The sequence below is a fragment of the Thermobia domestica genome, chromosome 17, assembly GCF_964235325.1.
Source record: "Thermobia domestica chromosome 17, izTheDome1.hap1.1, whole genome shotgun sequence".
Taxonomy (NCBI): Eukaryota; Metazoa; Arthropoda; class Insecta; order Zygentoma; family Lepismatidae; genus Thermobia; species Thermobia domestica.
Genome location: NC_137470.1, coordinates 8,457,506 through 8,474,968, shown reverse-complemented (window position 1 = coordinate 8,474,968; position 17,463 = coordinate 8,457,506). Strand labels below are relative to the sequence as shown.

At 37.8% G+C, this 17,463-nt stretch overlaps 1 protein-coding gene across 3 annotated transcripts in view; it reads left to right on the top strand.

The window, feature by feature from the left end:
• Positions 1 to 17,463, top strand: part of LOC145674572 (uncharacterized) — a 410,151-nt gene that overhangs the window by 361,508 nt on the left and 31,180 nt on the right. For 2 of the 3 annotated variants that reach the window (XR_014128982.1, XM_081744759.1), the window contains one exon: positions 12,097 to 12,232. The exons of the other annotated variant lie outside the window; for it this stretch is intronic. The gene's annotated coding sequence lies outside the window, so the exon portion shown is untranslated. Of the gene's footprint in view, positions 1 to 12,096; positions 12,233 to 17,463 lie in introns of those variants that run through there. 3 annotated transcript variants of the gene reach the window in all.

Here is a 17,463-nt window from a genome sequence, read left to right as displayed (position 1 = left end):
ATATTATGAAAGAATATACTAGGAGCTTTAATAGAAAAAAGTGTAGACACTCTATAATTATTACGTACTAAGATTTCAATAGATTCAGTGGTTGATTGTGTCGTGTGTGAAGTTATGAAATATGAATTGGTTTCAACAGGCGCGGATCCTAGGGGAATTTTATAGGGCCTTTAGCCCCCCGTTACGCTCAGGTATACACTGGATAGAATGGGTTTCAATCCTACTTTATTTACACTGTTTAAAGTTGGAAACTATGGTATAGTCCATCCCTTGATCGTATCCTGGTTCTGCGGTGATAATATCTGGTCAGAACTTGCTGTTCTAGAAGCCTTAATTTCATACGCTATGAAACAGTATTTCTGCATTATGCACCTTTTAAACTATATTTCAATTTATGTATGTATCTTCAGACAAACTCTCCTAGAAAAGTTTGCGTTATTGAATACTGTATTTCTGACTATGCTTCCACTATCAAATAGTGTATGTAGTTTTATTTAAAATAGAATTGCATATGCCAAAACAGTTGAAAAAAAAATTTCATTGTTTTAACTTTTCTTGAGTTGATTTTGAGCTTAACAACCCTTTCAGTAGCGAAACTATATAAGACGTGGACCTACAAATTAACGTCGAATCCGAATCACATGAACTCCCACCGGGAATCGAACCTGGGTCTTCGATGCGTTAACTTTACTTGAATTTGGACGCGAACGCTCTAAAGCGGATTTAAGAGGGTGCATATTTTCTGCCCCTGAGTTTTTCAATGAATGTATTTTTTTTAGTAATTATATTAATTTTAGTTTTGAAAAGGTGTAAGAAATTCGCTCTTTTTTTAAAAAAAATCCTTGAATTATACGTAGTCAGTCTTGAACACAGGTTTAATTTTCCTACGTGGCAATAATAACTTCCATGGTCCCCTCTCTGCTACCTCTAGACAAAGAAATATTGCTTTTAATAACTGCCAAATTACGATTTTTATCAATAAAGAGTAGCTGCCCTAGTAACTCTTGTATCGATTTCCTGCTAAGCAGGGATAAAGTGAATCTGAAAAGGTAGCGGGACGGTAGGTAGCGGCATGACGTCACGCCGTGCTCATTCCTATCTTTGCCCATTGCATTTTCTTAGGAACTGGGGAACGCCGTACACATTTTTGAAGATGGGGGGACGATGTCCCCCCGCGTTCAAAGATACTTTTACCCCTGTTGCTAAGTATTAATTGCTGTGAGGACTAACGAAAATATTGTGTGATAATAATAATACCACTACTACTACTACTACTACTACTACTACTACTACTACTAATAATAATAATAATAAAGGATCTGAATGATAAAGATATATTTTCAACTTTCAATTACAATTCCTGTGGTATTCCGTGAATCTGGATATATTGTTTTTATAAAGAATAAAGAGACCTCAAACAACGATTTGTATGATAGAAAAAAGTCTTATCAGATGTTTTACAAGGAAATAAGCAACTGACAACTAACCTTGTGCCTGTTTTTTTTAACACAATGTTACAAGGCAGAGAAGCCACGACTGCGGGCATCTTGCTCTTTTGGCTGAGGGTAGCTTCAGTACTAAAATCAAGACTTTCATTCTGTCGTTGGCACGTGTCGAATCAACTTGTTTCCTGTGTGATGTTTTGCCTGCTGGCGATCGACTAGATAGATAGATAGAAGAGTCAAGAAAGAAAGAAAGAAAGAAAGAAAGAAAGAAAGAAAGAAAGAAAGAAAGAAAGAAAACGATATGCTTATTCCATGCAGATATGCCTGCTTCTTGGCATTGAGTGTTTGAAAACCAAAACTATTCTGAATATTAATTTTGTTATTTCCATAATAAGAATAAAGGGAAATGTTAATTCTCATACATAGTAGGGGTAAAACTGAGGCGGAACGCGAGGAGACGTTGTCCCTTCACTTCCAGAAAATATCTGAGGCATCCCTCCATTTTCTAAAAATTCACCATGAACAAAGATAGGCACGGGGGCGGCGTGACTCATGCCTCCCCCTACATTTTCAGATCCACTTTTACCCCTGGTATACAGGAAGAAAGAAAGAAAAAAATATATTTCACACAAATAACAAAATAAAATATTCTACTTAACTTCGCCTTGGCCTTGTGTGTTTCAAAATTGTTCAGAATGTTTATCCTAACTCCAATAGAATAAAAACAATTGTTAATTCCTATCGAAAAAGAAAAATGTAATTACAATTATTAAACAAAGTAAATGATAAAATATTTCAGGCTGTCTTTGCAATTCCAAATGCTTAGAAATTTTTCCCCTATGCTCGTGAACACTTCAAACTAATATTAGTCTTGAACAAAACACTCTTCAATAAAGAAAAATCTTATAATTTTAAACATAACAGTGTGTCCACGAACCATTAGTATCTATCACCGCATTCATTCGAGGAGGCATGGAATCAATTAGTGACCAAGGAAGACAGCAATGAGAAAGGAAAGAGGTGAACTGGGGCCTGTATGATAGGTGTCATTCCGGCATTTGCCTGGTATGAACGAGGAAACCGAAGAAAAACCTCACTCAGAATGGCTGGACGGAAAACACTGTTACACCTTTTCGTCCAAGTGTCCCCGTGCACATAGTGAATGAAACCTCTTATTTCTCAACGCTTTCAATCAACAGTTTTCTTGAAGTTTTACTGGAGATCTGATTCTTAATTATTGAATGGAATATGAAGATGTCTGGATCATTGTCCATCTGAAAATAAAATTTTTTGTTTGGTGTTGGCAGCATGATATTCAACTACAAAGTCTTTCCTATTCCTGTTACCTAAGGGTTTTTCTACTTCCTTCAAGACTAACAAAGATTCTTCCTTAATCTCTTAATCTCACTTATAAAATATTTGTGATGCGAACGTCCCCCTTAACAAAGAGAAATAATGAAACCTGTTGAGTTAGACGCTTGAAACAATATCGGTGAAAATTTCACGAGCAGCAATTACGCAATAGATGATTAGGATATTTAAGACACAACTTAAACAATAGTAGAGATCCTACAACTATAAGATGTTTTGATTGCAATGTATGACGAGTAAACGACACGGTATAATACTGAAAACTGATACACATGCTTTTTACTCATGTGTGTGTTATTGTGTGCAGAAAGTAGTGTTGCTGAGGGAACGACACAAGACGACATCGTCCAATAAAAATAATTAAAAAGTTTCAAAACGAAATTGAATTTCAACGATACTTCACCAGACGAAAGACGTCCACTTCGTGAACAATACTAACAAATATCACGAAGTTTACGTCGTGGTTGATAATGGTATGTATATGTTTCGAATATAAATAACCCTCACAACTATACTGATGTAATCGCAGTTCTCATTCTTGATATGTGAGCATTTGAGATTAAGAGATAAACACATATAGCTTGTTCTGAGAGATCATATGTTTAACCCTGTAGCTCTAAGACGTTCTAGAAACAAAGATAGTTAAACAATATGTACTGGTTCTGGGTGTAACTGGGTAACATTTACTGTGTTCTGGGTTTAACGAACGGTTCTGCGAACTAAAAATATTTTAAAAACCGGTTCTAGCGAACCGGATGAATAGCACCACTGCACCGTGGGGAATTTTCTCGTAATAGTTAGAGTGCTCATTTTCGGCACGGGAGACCGGGTATTGATTCCTGGTGGGAGCTTATGTGATTCAAATTCCTCCTTAATATATAGGTCCACGTCTTAAATTGCCTCTCCCTGAATAGAATAGTAAACTCCAAATCAATCCAACACCCAAGCAATCCACGTCAGAATCGGGAGCGCCTTTCCGTCACAATTAGGGTATGGTGGCTCATTGATAGAGCGCTCACTCTTGGTTTCAAGGCCATAGGCTCGATTCCAGTCTATACTATGTAAGTTTATGTTGAACAGGATTGTGCCAATATGTTTCTAAGAGTTTGTTATTACCTTCTATTTCATTCCTCAGTTCCTTTCATTAATCATTTCGTTCACTCATCATCTGTTTCCTTTAGCCTCCAGGACATAATCGTGCTATGTTAAAATTCCCATTTCATTTCAAAGTATTAGACCAATAATGCAGTCTTGAATGTCCGAAATCGCTTTTCATTGTTCACACTTCAACTACCTGTGAGTAGATTATAAGTATTTAGATATCTAAATTAATTATAATAGGTGAAGTGGCATTTGTAAACTAATATGAATGAATTATTTGTTTTCCTCGAAAACGGATTCAAGTACTGTTTTCCTTCTCTGTCTAAAAGCACTAAGCTTAGTATCGAAAAGAACATTGCTTTCCAGCAGATACTGGATTTGTTTAAGAAAGCTGCTTACAATCCTCACGTGAAGGCAGCAAGTCTCTCGCAGAAGTTAACTCACGTGAAGAGGGTTGGGAATATTTTCTCCACTTGTCCGCCTGACTCATTTCTTTTAGGACTGTACGTTGTAATCCCTTCCCTACTTTTGCACACTTGTGAAATTTAACTTGTATACTGTATTGCGTTACAGAAAAGAGAATGCTATTTTTTAATAAATGACATCAAACAAGATTTACCATTATCACAATATATTCAAGGTGACAAGTATTCATAAATAAACAGTTTTTTCTTTCGGGAAAATACGAAGCACGTATTCCCTTATCTTATCTCTCCAATATTTGTGCACATTTCATTCACTTCTGTCCACTTCTTGTTGCCTTTCGGGGTCAAATTCCAAAATTTTGTGGTTAGTTCTTTTGCTCCCTAAAACCGTTTTTTCGGCAGAAAATAAAAATTCATATTCCTTTATTTCTTGCGTATTGTCCATACAAAAAGTTTCGTTACAATTCTTCATGTCCTTTACACACATCTGACATACTTTTACCAGCACTTTTGATTTTTCGCGATCAAAAGTTTGGAGGGGTCCGTGCCCTACCTAAAACTTGTTTCCAAGAAAATACGAAACCCGTGTTCCTTCATTTTATGTCTACAATGTCTTGCGCAATTCCATTCACTTAGGTTCACTTCTTTTTGACTTTCGGTCTTCAACTTTGAACATTTTGGGTTTGAGCTTTTGTCCCCTAAAACCGTGAGTCCGGAGAAAATAAAAACCCATATTTATTTATTTATTTGCGTATTGTCCATACAGAATATTTCGTTGCAATTCTTCATTTCCTTTTACACACATCTGACATACTCTCAGTAGAAATTTCAATATTACGTAGTCAAAGGTTTGGAGGGGTCCGTGCCCCACCTAACCGTTTTTCCAGGAAAATACGAAACCCGTGTTCCCTCATTTTATGTCTCCAATATATGTGCAAAATTTCATTCACTTGAGTCATATCTCTTTACACCTTGTCTCAAAAAGGTTGAGATCATTCTTTATTGCAGTTTCGAGGCAAACATTTCGTAAGTCTTTCTTCGGGTATCTTCGGGAAAAAGTAAACCAGGTTCGAACCTCCAATTCAACCTTTGCAATCTCGAAAAAGTTTGCAGATGTGTTTTTCTTTTTTTAAATATAATAAAACTTGTTACCAAGTGTAAATAAAAAAAACAACGTTGATTGAAGTACTTAATGATACAATATTTCGAAACTTTGTATTAATTTCAGGACATGTTTCTTTGTCATTTATCTCTCAATACGTAACGGAACATTTAGATACGTAAACAAATCTTTCCATATGTAAAAGAATGTTTAAAGTTAAGACATAGAACATAATTCTCGCCTGAGTACTAAAATAATTGTCAAAGTAGAGCAGTCAAAGTAGCGTTTGCAGCGGATATGAATATCATAATTATCTATAGAGCATATACATCGCTAGAAGCATCTTATGAAGACAGCTTGTGTTAGCTCAGTGGCAATCCGTTGCATTTCAAATCCTAAGGTTGTGGGTTCGATTACCTTCTTGGTCATTGATTTTTTATGAAATTCTTTTTTTTCCGCAATGCATGAAAAATTATATAAATCAATTACATTAAAAAACATCAGTTGTATATATATAACATATATAATCACTGCAGAACATATATATATTGTTTGTGTGTGTATGTTCCATTATGTGATTATTATGTTTAAAATATAACATCTGATATAGGTGTTCACAGTACGTCGGTATTCTATATGTGAATGTTAAATACAAATTATGAAAATAACATCATAGCTATAAATAAGTTATATAGTGTATTTATTTGCAGCTATTTGTCATACGGAGTTTAATTCTCAATTTTCTCATTACAGCAAGTGATTTACGCTTTCTGAAAGATAAAGAGACTATGCGGGTATACACAGAAATTATTATACAAACTCGAATCTTGGTTACAGACACAAAACTCACGAAGCCCAAAACCATGTAAACAGGAAATCTGCGAACACGAAGTCATGTCTAAGAGACTTATTTATACTTTAGAAAGAAGGCAGAATAGGATTGATTTCCAAAGAATTTCAGTTCAATAATCTGCAATGCTGATGTGGTCTCTTTTACTCCGCCTCCATATATATATATATATATATATAGTGTGTGTGTGTGTGTGTATGTTCCATCATGTAAACAAACTTCCTACATATAGTGCTTACAGTCTAAAAACAGTACTCTTGGTGTAAGCAATTGGGAGTTGGAGCGGGATATATAAAAAGTAAAAGCGAGCGATATTAGTGTCAAATCCATAGTTCTCGTTGTTGCAGATATTAATAATTACAAGTCCGATAGCGTTAAAGACGAAATTCAAATCGCATTATAAAACTATTTTGTGGTTAAGCATATATAGCGGACACGCCTTCGGCGTGGGAGACCCAGGTTCGGCTCCCAGCGAGAGCTCACGTATTTCGGATTCTACGTTAATTAGTAGGTCTACGTCTCATATAGCCTCACTGCTGAATGGGACGTTAAAATCAAAATCAACTCAATCGATTTAAACCCCATTGTCATGGCGGGCGATAAAGGATGAAAAATAAAATGTCTCAAGAGACTGAGATTAGTGTCAAAGCCATAGCTTGGGTTTGTCAAGCTATTACAATTGCAATGACATATAATGCCACATGTCACCTTGATTTTGAATTTACAGGGACAATATCGAAAGCATTGCTTACACAGCTCTAAATATTTTAATGTGTGTATAAGTGTATATGCCAGCGAAACTCCGGAATGTCTGGAGCAACTTTTACCTAACGTGGGAGACATATTACTTTCAATCTAAGAAAAAAATATACCCCAAGTAATAGAGTGGGGAGGAGTGGCATGTAAAAATAGAGTAAAACGACTGATCGTAGAGTGCTATTCATTGCTTTCTGGGTCGTTGCAATGAATAGTGAGTTACTCAATGGCGTTATATCAAATTTCATCCCCATCTTCACAGGATGAGGGGCTCGGAGATATGACCAATAAAATGTAAAAACTTACTTAAATATTTGTGGAATTGATAGTTTTCTGGGGTCGCGAAAGCGTTTCTAATATCTTTGGAATGTAGTTTGTACCCACTTCAAGATGGACTTTTCAATTGTCTCAATTTCTCACCTTAAGGAGAAATTACCATCTCAACTAGTAATGTATCAAGCCAGCTTTTGCAATCGAGAAAAAATGTGTAGATTTATGTTTCGTCTTTTAAATTATATGCCACATGTTAAAATCAGAGATTGAGTAGGTCGGTGGGTCAAGGGAGTCTAGATTTGTGAGTGAATCGGTGGACCGTGGGTCAATAAGACTTGATCTACTGCGAAACACTACTCACCGTGACTCACACTGACCCATTGATCCACCGACGCATTCTGCTCAGTGCCTTGTTGATAGAATTTTCTGAACACTGGTAAGTTTATCTATGTTTTACTTTCAAGACCCATTTTTCTTCTTTTTTCATTTGGTTCTAATGAAAACAGAAGTTCAGGCTCTTTTGGACTTTGATATTTGCAATTGTTCAATGGAAATATTACTTACTACTTGGCTTTTGAGATGCAGGCTGTGAGTTTCTAGAGGAGTTAACTACTGGAATGAATTGGTTTATTACAAATATAACCTCTTTAGTCAGTAGAGAGGATGGCGTGGATAACGGATCAAATTTAGTGACGATGTATTTTAATGGGTTAGAGTTATTTATAGTTGGTGGTTGGTCAGAGTGGGTTATGTTGGGTGAATGGGTTACGTTGGGTGTTGAGTCATTGTGGCTGACGGTGGGTCATGGGTCACGATGTATGGTGGGTCAGTATGTTGTGGATCAAGGTTTCATTTACCCACGGCATCTCTGGTTAACATTGTGCTATAGAGGAGAGGCTCCGAAGGTGCTCGTCGGCGATTTTCTCAAATTTTGCACATAGATATTACCCCACCAGAAAGCAATACATATCGAAACGGTTCACAGTACAATCTCACAGAACTCGAGGTAAATGGATTTGTTTGATTGGCTAAATTAAGACCTCAACAATTTATTCTTCTACAAGCGAGGTTTTCTTCATCGTTTCCGTGTCGAAGTCAGAAGAGTACGCGGCTAGTAAATTTAAGGCTGAAGGTTCGCGCTAACCTCAGAGTACTTTTTTCTAGTGTTTTTTACATTCACCTGAATATAAAAAATCACAGCAATTGGCGATTTAACAAATTTTGGGGGAGTAATTTTGCGGTTCGTTGGCGTTTTGTCAAGTCTCTGTCACTGGTGGTATAATTTTCAAAACAGAAGTGGGGCCACCACGGATCGCAGCTGCGACATCACCAATATTTGGCGAAAGGTCGTCAGTTCTTTGGTCCACTGACGCTTACGGCATCGTGGTTTGTATCTGAAAACCAAGACAATAAAGAAGCATTGTATCCATGAAGCCCGTTGGCACTCCTAAAAGTCTGAAACAATGAAACAGATGTCAAAACTGGAAAACACGTGTTTTATAATTTCAAAAGTACCCCGTGTCCAGGCAAAATAATTGCGCCAAGGTCCCCAGGAGGGTATCAAAAGGGGTGCAACTAAAAATTTGAAAATTGCAAGAAGAATCGAGTAGTATATCATTTGAAAGTATTGCTAAAATTTAAAAAAAAAAGATAGTAATAGACTCGAGTCTTTATGCTAAACTTGTGCAAAATATCGAGCGTTCGAGCGACTGCTTTCCCCTTGTCAGTAACTTGTGTTCCTACTCGGTTATATACGTTCTACAGTTATTTCCAGTAACCTTGAACGACAGGGACACGAACACAGACACATCGAGAACATTAAAAATTCCAAAATTTCTCCTACCGGGAATCGAACCCGAGACTCCGTACACTACAGACGCACGTGCTAACCACCAAACCACACAGAGAAGTTATAAGGGCAGCGCGGTTTAGTAGTTCTACTGGAAATGCTCAAGATATGCACTTGTAATACAATGAGTAATTTATTCGACAGAGGCAAAACATTTTACATTGAATCCTTGTCCTTGTTTCGTTTTTATTGTGCTTATTTTTGTATGAAATAAGTGCATGAAATAAGAAATACATTTTTCGCTACGATGTCCAGAAATACTATTTTTACTAATCATAAAACAGAAATCTGTTGGTGAAATAATATGAGGTAATATGTGGTATTCTATTTTTATACCGAGTTCCTTTGTGGCTAAGCGGTTAGCGTATGAATCTTTGACGTAAGAGGCCCGGGTGTGAGCTCATGTGGTTCGGACGCTAATCAGTAGGTAAACGTCTCATATAGCCTCGCTGCTGAAAGGAACGTAAAACTCAACATCAACTCAACGTTAGTTTTATACCATCAATAGAAGCAAGGGGTAGACGATAGTATCCTGCTATAAACATGCATTTACTTCTTTGACCCATATTACAAAGTATCGGACTATTTGCGACATTAATTATAAAAGCTTTAAGAAAATGAAGCTTTATGAACATTAAGTCGCTTTAAGCGTTCAACTTGCTTTATAATAATCCAGATTATGAATTACAAAAACTTTTTACACTGTAAGTAAAAATAGAGGTATGTGTTGTTTTTATCTCTCTCAAATACTCTCTCTCTCTCTCTCTCTCTCTCTCTCTCTCTCTCACACAGTATCTCTCTATATATATACACTTGTATAATGGAGTAGGTATCACGAACATAAATGATTTTCATTATGGACGTATGGTTTAAGATTAGTATTAAAATCAGAAATCATTTCCCATTGAAACAATGTTAACGTTCCTCATTTTAGCGTCTTCATATATAAATAATGGGCATTGTGAATAAATGTGACTGAGATTTGAAATGTGACGAAACGAGTTGATTTTATTGTTTCGAGCACTTCAAAACAATATTATATATTTAAGTAAATGTTTCTGTATATTAAAAAAAAACTTCCCGCACCTTGAGATTAGTGATCGAGCTCCTTGACCACTGAACCACGATTACTACGCGTTAATTGATTCCTATTTAGTCTTTTCACGTGTATAATATACTCACCATATTTGATTCAAAGTAAAAGAGTTTTGTATTTTTTTTTTATCAGCAATGTTGATAATATAGTGAATACAATAATATAATGCACAGCGAGACCAAAAATTCATATACCTTTGTTTTGCCAATTTATTTGACTATAAACAAGCTATTGTTTTGAGTGTCAAGAAAGGGGTCTTTATTTAGGCGACCCAGAGTAAGTAACACTTTAGGTGAATGGTTAGCGTGGGGATTTGCTACTTTTCCAGTCGGGGTTCGATTTGCGCCCTCTCCCTTGGACCTTTTCCTATGTTTCATTTACCAGGCTGAGCTCAAGTTGGATGCTGCTAAATGAATATAATCTCCAGTGCAGAAATTCAGTGATGATGTAATGCTGAAAATAAAGGAAGAAAAATGAATGGAGAAAACGAGTTACAGAGTTAATTCTGTTAATGGTTCTATATTAGATATTATCCGTTAATTTCGTGCATTTTTAAATTGTAGTTAATTGACACTATACTCTCCCCTTTTCTCCTTGTGTCTCAATGTGTAAATTTCCATAAATACTATACAAATCAGGAACCATAAGTTATATTTGCAACCTATGGGAAAGTACGCTTAGTACGGATAAGTTCTCCAACTCGTTTCTGTGTTATCGAATTTTGCATTTGTAATACAGTAGAGCGTCGATTATCCGAAGTAATTGGGGGACATGGGTGTTCGGAAAACTGATTTGTTCGGATAATCGAACTGTACTGTACTGTACTGTACTTCTATAGCCAGTGCCAAACCGACAGAAGTGTGCTGATTGTTGAAACACAGCGACTGGCGGCTTGGCCGGTCAGCAGCGCCTTATGAAGGCCCCATTAGAAGCAATGTTCCGCTAGCGGTGGCTCAGTGCGGCGACTACTGTGGGAAACTTAGTTTGGGAGTGAGGGGGATGATGGACGGTAGGGTGGGAGAGTAACAGGTGCGAGCGAGTACACAGTTCGGTTAAGCGGTCGTTCGGTTGACCGACGTTCGGATAATCGACGCTCCACTGTATTTACAAATAGATTGCTGCAAACCAATATTTAGCATTCTGAAAAGTCATTTAACGAATAATGAAATCGGATAAGTTCTTCTTTCGAAATATTACGTATCAATCAGTGGCACCGGAACAAAAAAGTTCAGGCACTGATAGACCCCCAAAATTTTCATTGGAGGCTGGGCTCTTCCCTCGAATGATCGATCCATACTTTAATTGATTTGCAGATAGTACTACTGTTAATAGTTTCAAAAATCAGCGCAAGCCTTTATGTTTACTTAAAAAATTACCTACTACATATACCGCATAATTTATCCGCATATTATTTGATACCCGAATATGTATAGTCATTTGAAGTAAATTAACTTGTTTAAATCCCTCACTTGAGTTAATTATAAGATTATTTAAGTCCCCTGACTGTTACCTTCTTATCGGCGCCTCTGGTGTCCGTATATTTTATTCTGGTATTGTGCTGTTTACTGTGAGTACACGTATCCAAAGACTCCCTTTTGTCATTTCGTCAGCTAGCGTTTCGCTCCGCTTCTGCACAAAAACAGTCTTTACGATTTGTGCTTTTAACAGTTGGGGCAACTTCAAGCTGCTATGCTAGCTAGTCTACCAGATGTAATTAATGTTGGAATGTTGGAGCAGGCGTTAGTTGGGTTGCATATCTCACGGCTTTGTACATCAAGAATTTCTATGGCCTACTGTACATCATATTTACAAATCTTTTCTTTTGCAGATAAACATGGAAGGACTAGGCTAATCCGGAGAAGAAAGAAGCCTACTTTCATGATCTCCTCGGCTGCGTGGTATTCCGATGCAGAGATGGCTGCATTCTTAAATATTGCACGGATATTCATCTTGAGAATTCTGGGAGAACTGAGATCGCCAGGTATGACACGGCCATCGTTTCTTCTGGAAACGATGTTATCGGCTCTTGGATATATCAGGACGCCAGGATTCATCCCTTGTGCCCAAGTTGCCACCGATGGCGACTTAGGAAGTCCATGCGGGCACACGCCACACAGCTGCGGGTAACGAAGCCACCATCCGACCTGCGGTACGTGACAACCTAAGTTACAAGTCATACTTGGTGCGGAGAGGGCAGTTCTTGTCCAACAGAAAAAATTACAAACCGACTTATGACAGCCAAGCACCTCATGAAAAAGCTTAAACATTCGGAGGAGCCCAAAATGGTTCCTCTCCAGTGTGAAAAAAATCTTTGTTCAGAACCGGAAGAAGTTCAACTGCAAAACTTTTCACTAGCTGTGTGAAAGCCACTGTCATGAATACCAAATTTCCAGCTTCGTGGTGATTTTGGGGGTCATAAGCAATGAAGTTAACGTGATGGATTCACATTTCTTTCGCGAAGATGTCAAAGACAACGCCATTAGTTACACCGAAATGCTGAATATGATTGACCCTGGACTACTGCTGAAGCGCGTAGAAGGCAAAAGCTTTTCAACAGGATTCCGCTCTATTCCACACACAGCCCATAACAGGCAAGAATAACTGGCTAACAATTTTCATGATTACACCGTCCCCAACATGTAGCCCTCCAGCTCACAGATCTTAACCGAATGGACTACCACGTATGAGATGTAGTTGAGATATTCAGTAAGGATCCGCAAACACTGTTGCAGCTCTAAGGGTAGCTGTTCTGGACACAATGGCAAATATTCGAAAGGTCTACCACATTACTGCCAACAGACGGTTTCGACAGCGTGTGGTGGCTGTTTAATGCAGCTCACGGAAGTTTCATAGCATGATGTAATACATTGTGGATGTGATCACATAACGTCGGTGAAGGAGCGAAGTGGCATATCTAGATTTTTATAATTTTGCAGAGAGTGGTTTAAAATGCCTCACTGAACGTTATACCGTGCTGCATATTTCAAGATACGCCATTTTCAGAACGTCCACACCACGAATTTTCAGAAGATACCACGTTCATAGCTTTGTTAATATAAAGAATTACGGTATAAAATTATTTATAGGTGATTGAACATGTTAAATAAGAATGGATAGTGGTCATAACTCAAAATCGCATTTCCATGTTACGTCACTTTGGCCCTTCTACGACGATAAGTACGCCACGTTGAAATGTAATAAATGCGCTCACTCCAGTGTCTGTTTTTATTGCCAGCTATATGATTTTGTTCTCAAATACCTCCCACACCAGTAGCGTACCCAGGAATTTATTTCGGGGGGGGGTTCAAACTAAATATGAAGCTATTTTATATTAAAATTGCTAAAATTGCCCCTAAAATTAGGCTAAATTTTTAAAAAGTCGAAATTTCGGGGGGGGGGGGTCCGGACCCCCGTGTCCCCCCCTTCCGTACGTCCCTGTCCCACACCATGTATGTTATTTGTCCATTTCCATTTTCTCACTAGGGAAAGTAACAAATTTTTGCAAACGAATTTCAATATTCATATTTGTAGAAAGTTTCACATTGGATAGAAGATCAGTATTCTAAAGTAGAGATAACCTTAGTATCCAAATATAACGACTATTTTTTCAGCGACTTCCTCATTTTGGGAAATAAAAAGAAATCTGGCGGTGTGAGACCAGGGCAATATAGAGGATGGGAAAGTAATTAGCAGCGAAGTTTTGTCTAGCGTTCACTACTTCATGGATCGAGAGCGCTAAATGACTAAACTGGTTATTTTCATATTCTAGCTTGTATTACTAGACTTATCTTAACTTGAAATATTGATCTAAAAAAACTACCGCTTATGTCAATGGTAAAAAAGTATATATAAATATATATATATATATATATATATGAAGATAAATTTCTCAACTTTGAGATCATTTCCACTGTAACTCCATGCGTGACTAAGCCTTAAAATTGTCTTATTATATTCGAGTTCTCAAATTAAAGTAAAGAGGACAATTGGACATTTATCTATGCGTGAATACCCTTTAACGATCAACTTATATAAAACAATAATTACACCTTTTGTGCTGCATGGTTGCGAAACATGGCCTCTTACTTTGAGGGAAGAACGTAGACTGAAAGTATTTGAGACAAGATTCTAAACCCCAAGAGAAACAGGAATGGTGGATGATGGAAACTTCATAACGAGGAACTACATAATTTATACCGTTTACCAAACATTGTTAGGGTCATCAAATCTAGGAACCTCAGATGGGCAGGTTATGTAGATAAGATGGAAGAAGGTAGGAACGCTTTCAAAGTTTTAACTGGAAATCCAATCGGAAAACAAACATTAGGAAGATCTAGGTGTAGATGGAAGGACAATATTAAGATGGATCTCGCAGAAATAGGATTTCAAAGTAGAAACTGGATCTGTTTCGCAAAGGATAGAAGTCAATGCAGATCTTTTGTGAGCACGGCATTGAACCTCCGGGCCCATAGGCAATAGTGCTAGTGACTTAGTGAATACTCTTTAAACACTGATTTGAGCAACAGTTGTTTATTTGACAATTGGACAGTCATTATTTGCTTTAAGTATCTTTTTCATCGTAAGTCAAATTAAGGAGTTTGTAAAGATCTATTTTTGGATTAAATATCCAATATATTTCAGTCAAAAATTTTCTTGTAGGTCTTATATCTGGAGAACTACATACAGTATCACTTAACTCAGTACAATGTGTTTATTTCGTAAGAAATACGAAAACTCGATTTAAGGGACATTCAAAAATTTTGTGGCCCCTGATCCAATTTTGGATCAAAAGATCCCTTATATTTGAATCAAAAATTTTATTGTAGGCTTTATATCTGAAGAACTACATACAGCGTAGCCAAACCCAAAGTATGACTTAACTCACAAGGGAACCTTCCGAAAATGATAGTTGCAGTGAAAGATGCGGCCTATGCCAATTGAAAGAGCTGTAACAGAGATGAGCATTCCCAAAAAATTAGCTGCCCATAGCAATAGGTTCAAGAAATATAAGGGGTGGAAGTTCGGGAAACAGCAAGGTTGGACAAGGGGGAAAAGTGCAAATTCCGCAGAAAAAAGGGGGGGCACGGCAAAATACAATGCTGACAAGTGATGTATAGAAAGAGACTTGCCACAATAGGGAACAAATGAAGGCCACCAGTGGGGTTAACAGTGTTGCCAACTGCAATGGAAAGTACATCTTTTGCAAAGAGCACTATATGAAGTGAGTGCAATATTTAGTGTCAATCTGTCATGCATAACATAAAAGAAATAGAAAAAAACAGAAGTACGAAAAATACGGAAAAGGCGAAGTTGGCCATAATGCCACGGCCACATTTGATCACGAGCTGTGCATATTAGAATGAACAAAACAAGAAGCACCAACTATGCAGGAAACCGACGTACCTAGAGTCGAAAAGAAAAACGAGTTCCAAGGTTGGCAGTACTGGCCATGAAAATCCACACAATTCTAATATAGTTAGGCAACTCGCTTCACAAAAAGAAAATTCCGGCAAGAGGCATTAGCCTTCGCATCATTTGTACATGCTCGTCCACATTGTACGTGCAATTGTCCGATGAGACAATGGTCCAAACAGAAGATACATTTGCAGTGAGCACAGCGGAATACTGCCAATCCGTCATACATGGTACAATGATCTCCTGTGAATGTCTCGAAACAGTACTCTAGAGATGTCGGAACCTTTGGTGGTCTCTCTATCACATATCCACACCAGTAGAAAGCAAACATAATCAAAGGCTTGATCTGCTGTGTGTTGCTGTCTGCAGGACTATCACCGCCTATATGATGTATCCACAGTGTCCCACCTAACTCTGCGACTGAAATAGTTTCAAAGCGAAAAAAAAAAAATTTGACACATCCAGTTGTGCAGGAATGTACCCATGTCAGCGGGCGAGAAACTTCTGTGAGACGCAAGTGCCCCCAAGTCCCCCATCATAGGGTCCCAGGGGCCAACTTCAAACTTTCAAATAGCACCATCGGTCGAGTTATATTTCTTTCGATAAATCATGGAATATGCAACAACGCATATCAGAAATATTTACTACATGGGATTTCAAAATGGCGCCAAAAATATCTGCTCGGTGACAAGAACAACGTGCATTTTTGGCGGCCATTTTGAAAACCGTGCTTCATATGGCAAATATTTCTTATAGGCGGTGTTGTATATATCCAGAGAAATATCATCCGCCCCCTGTTCCCATTTGAAATGTTGCGGTTGACCCCTCGAGCCTTATGATGGGGACCCTGGGGACTTGCTTCTTACAAAGTTTTCTTGGCCCTCGACATGAGTACATTCCTGTGCAATTGGATTTGCAACATCTCTTTTCGCTTTGCAGAAATTTGAGATCACAATGTTCGATGCCATGTTAAGACACAACATATATTTGTGGCGGCCATTTTGAAAAACATGCTTCATATAGCATGCTTCAAATGTTTCATTTTGAAAAACATGCTTCAAATGTTTCCTATTTGTGTTGTTGCACATTCCATGATCTATCAAGAGAGGTATCACTCGGTCCATGTTGCCATTTGAAAGTTTGAAGTTGGCTCCTGGGGCCCTATGATGGGGATCCTGGGGGTACTTGCTTCTCACAGACTTTTACCATCCCCTGACATTGGTACATTCCTGCACAACTGGATCCGTCACATTTTTGTTCGTTTCTCAAATCTTTCAGGTCACAAAGTTTGGTGGGACACCCTGTATATTCCCACATACGACCCAACCATGACATAATGTTTACTTCTATTATAGGTTGTTGGCTCAACCCAACAATTTCATGTTCCCCGACTTGGCATTGCTTTAATCACTCTAGCATTGATGCATTCCGAGTGATGCCTGTTGCCGGAATTTTCTTTTTGTGAAACGAGTGGCCTAACTATATTAGACTTGTCTGGATGTTCATGGCCAGTGCTGCCAACTTTGGAACTCGTTTTTCTTTTCGACTCTAGGTATGTCGGTTTCCTGCATAGTCGGTACTTCTTGTTTCGTTCATTCTAATGTGCACAGCTCGTGATCAAATGTGGCGCATTATGGCCAACTTCGTCTTTTCCGTATTTTTCGTACTTCTGTTTTTTTCTATTTTCTTTTGTTAGATTGTACCACTGATTATACACGTCATATCTTATGTTCTACATGACACTGAATATTGCACTCAATTCATATAGTGTTCTTTGCAA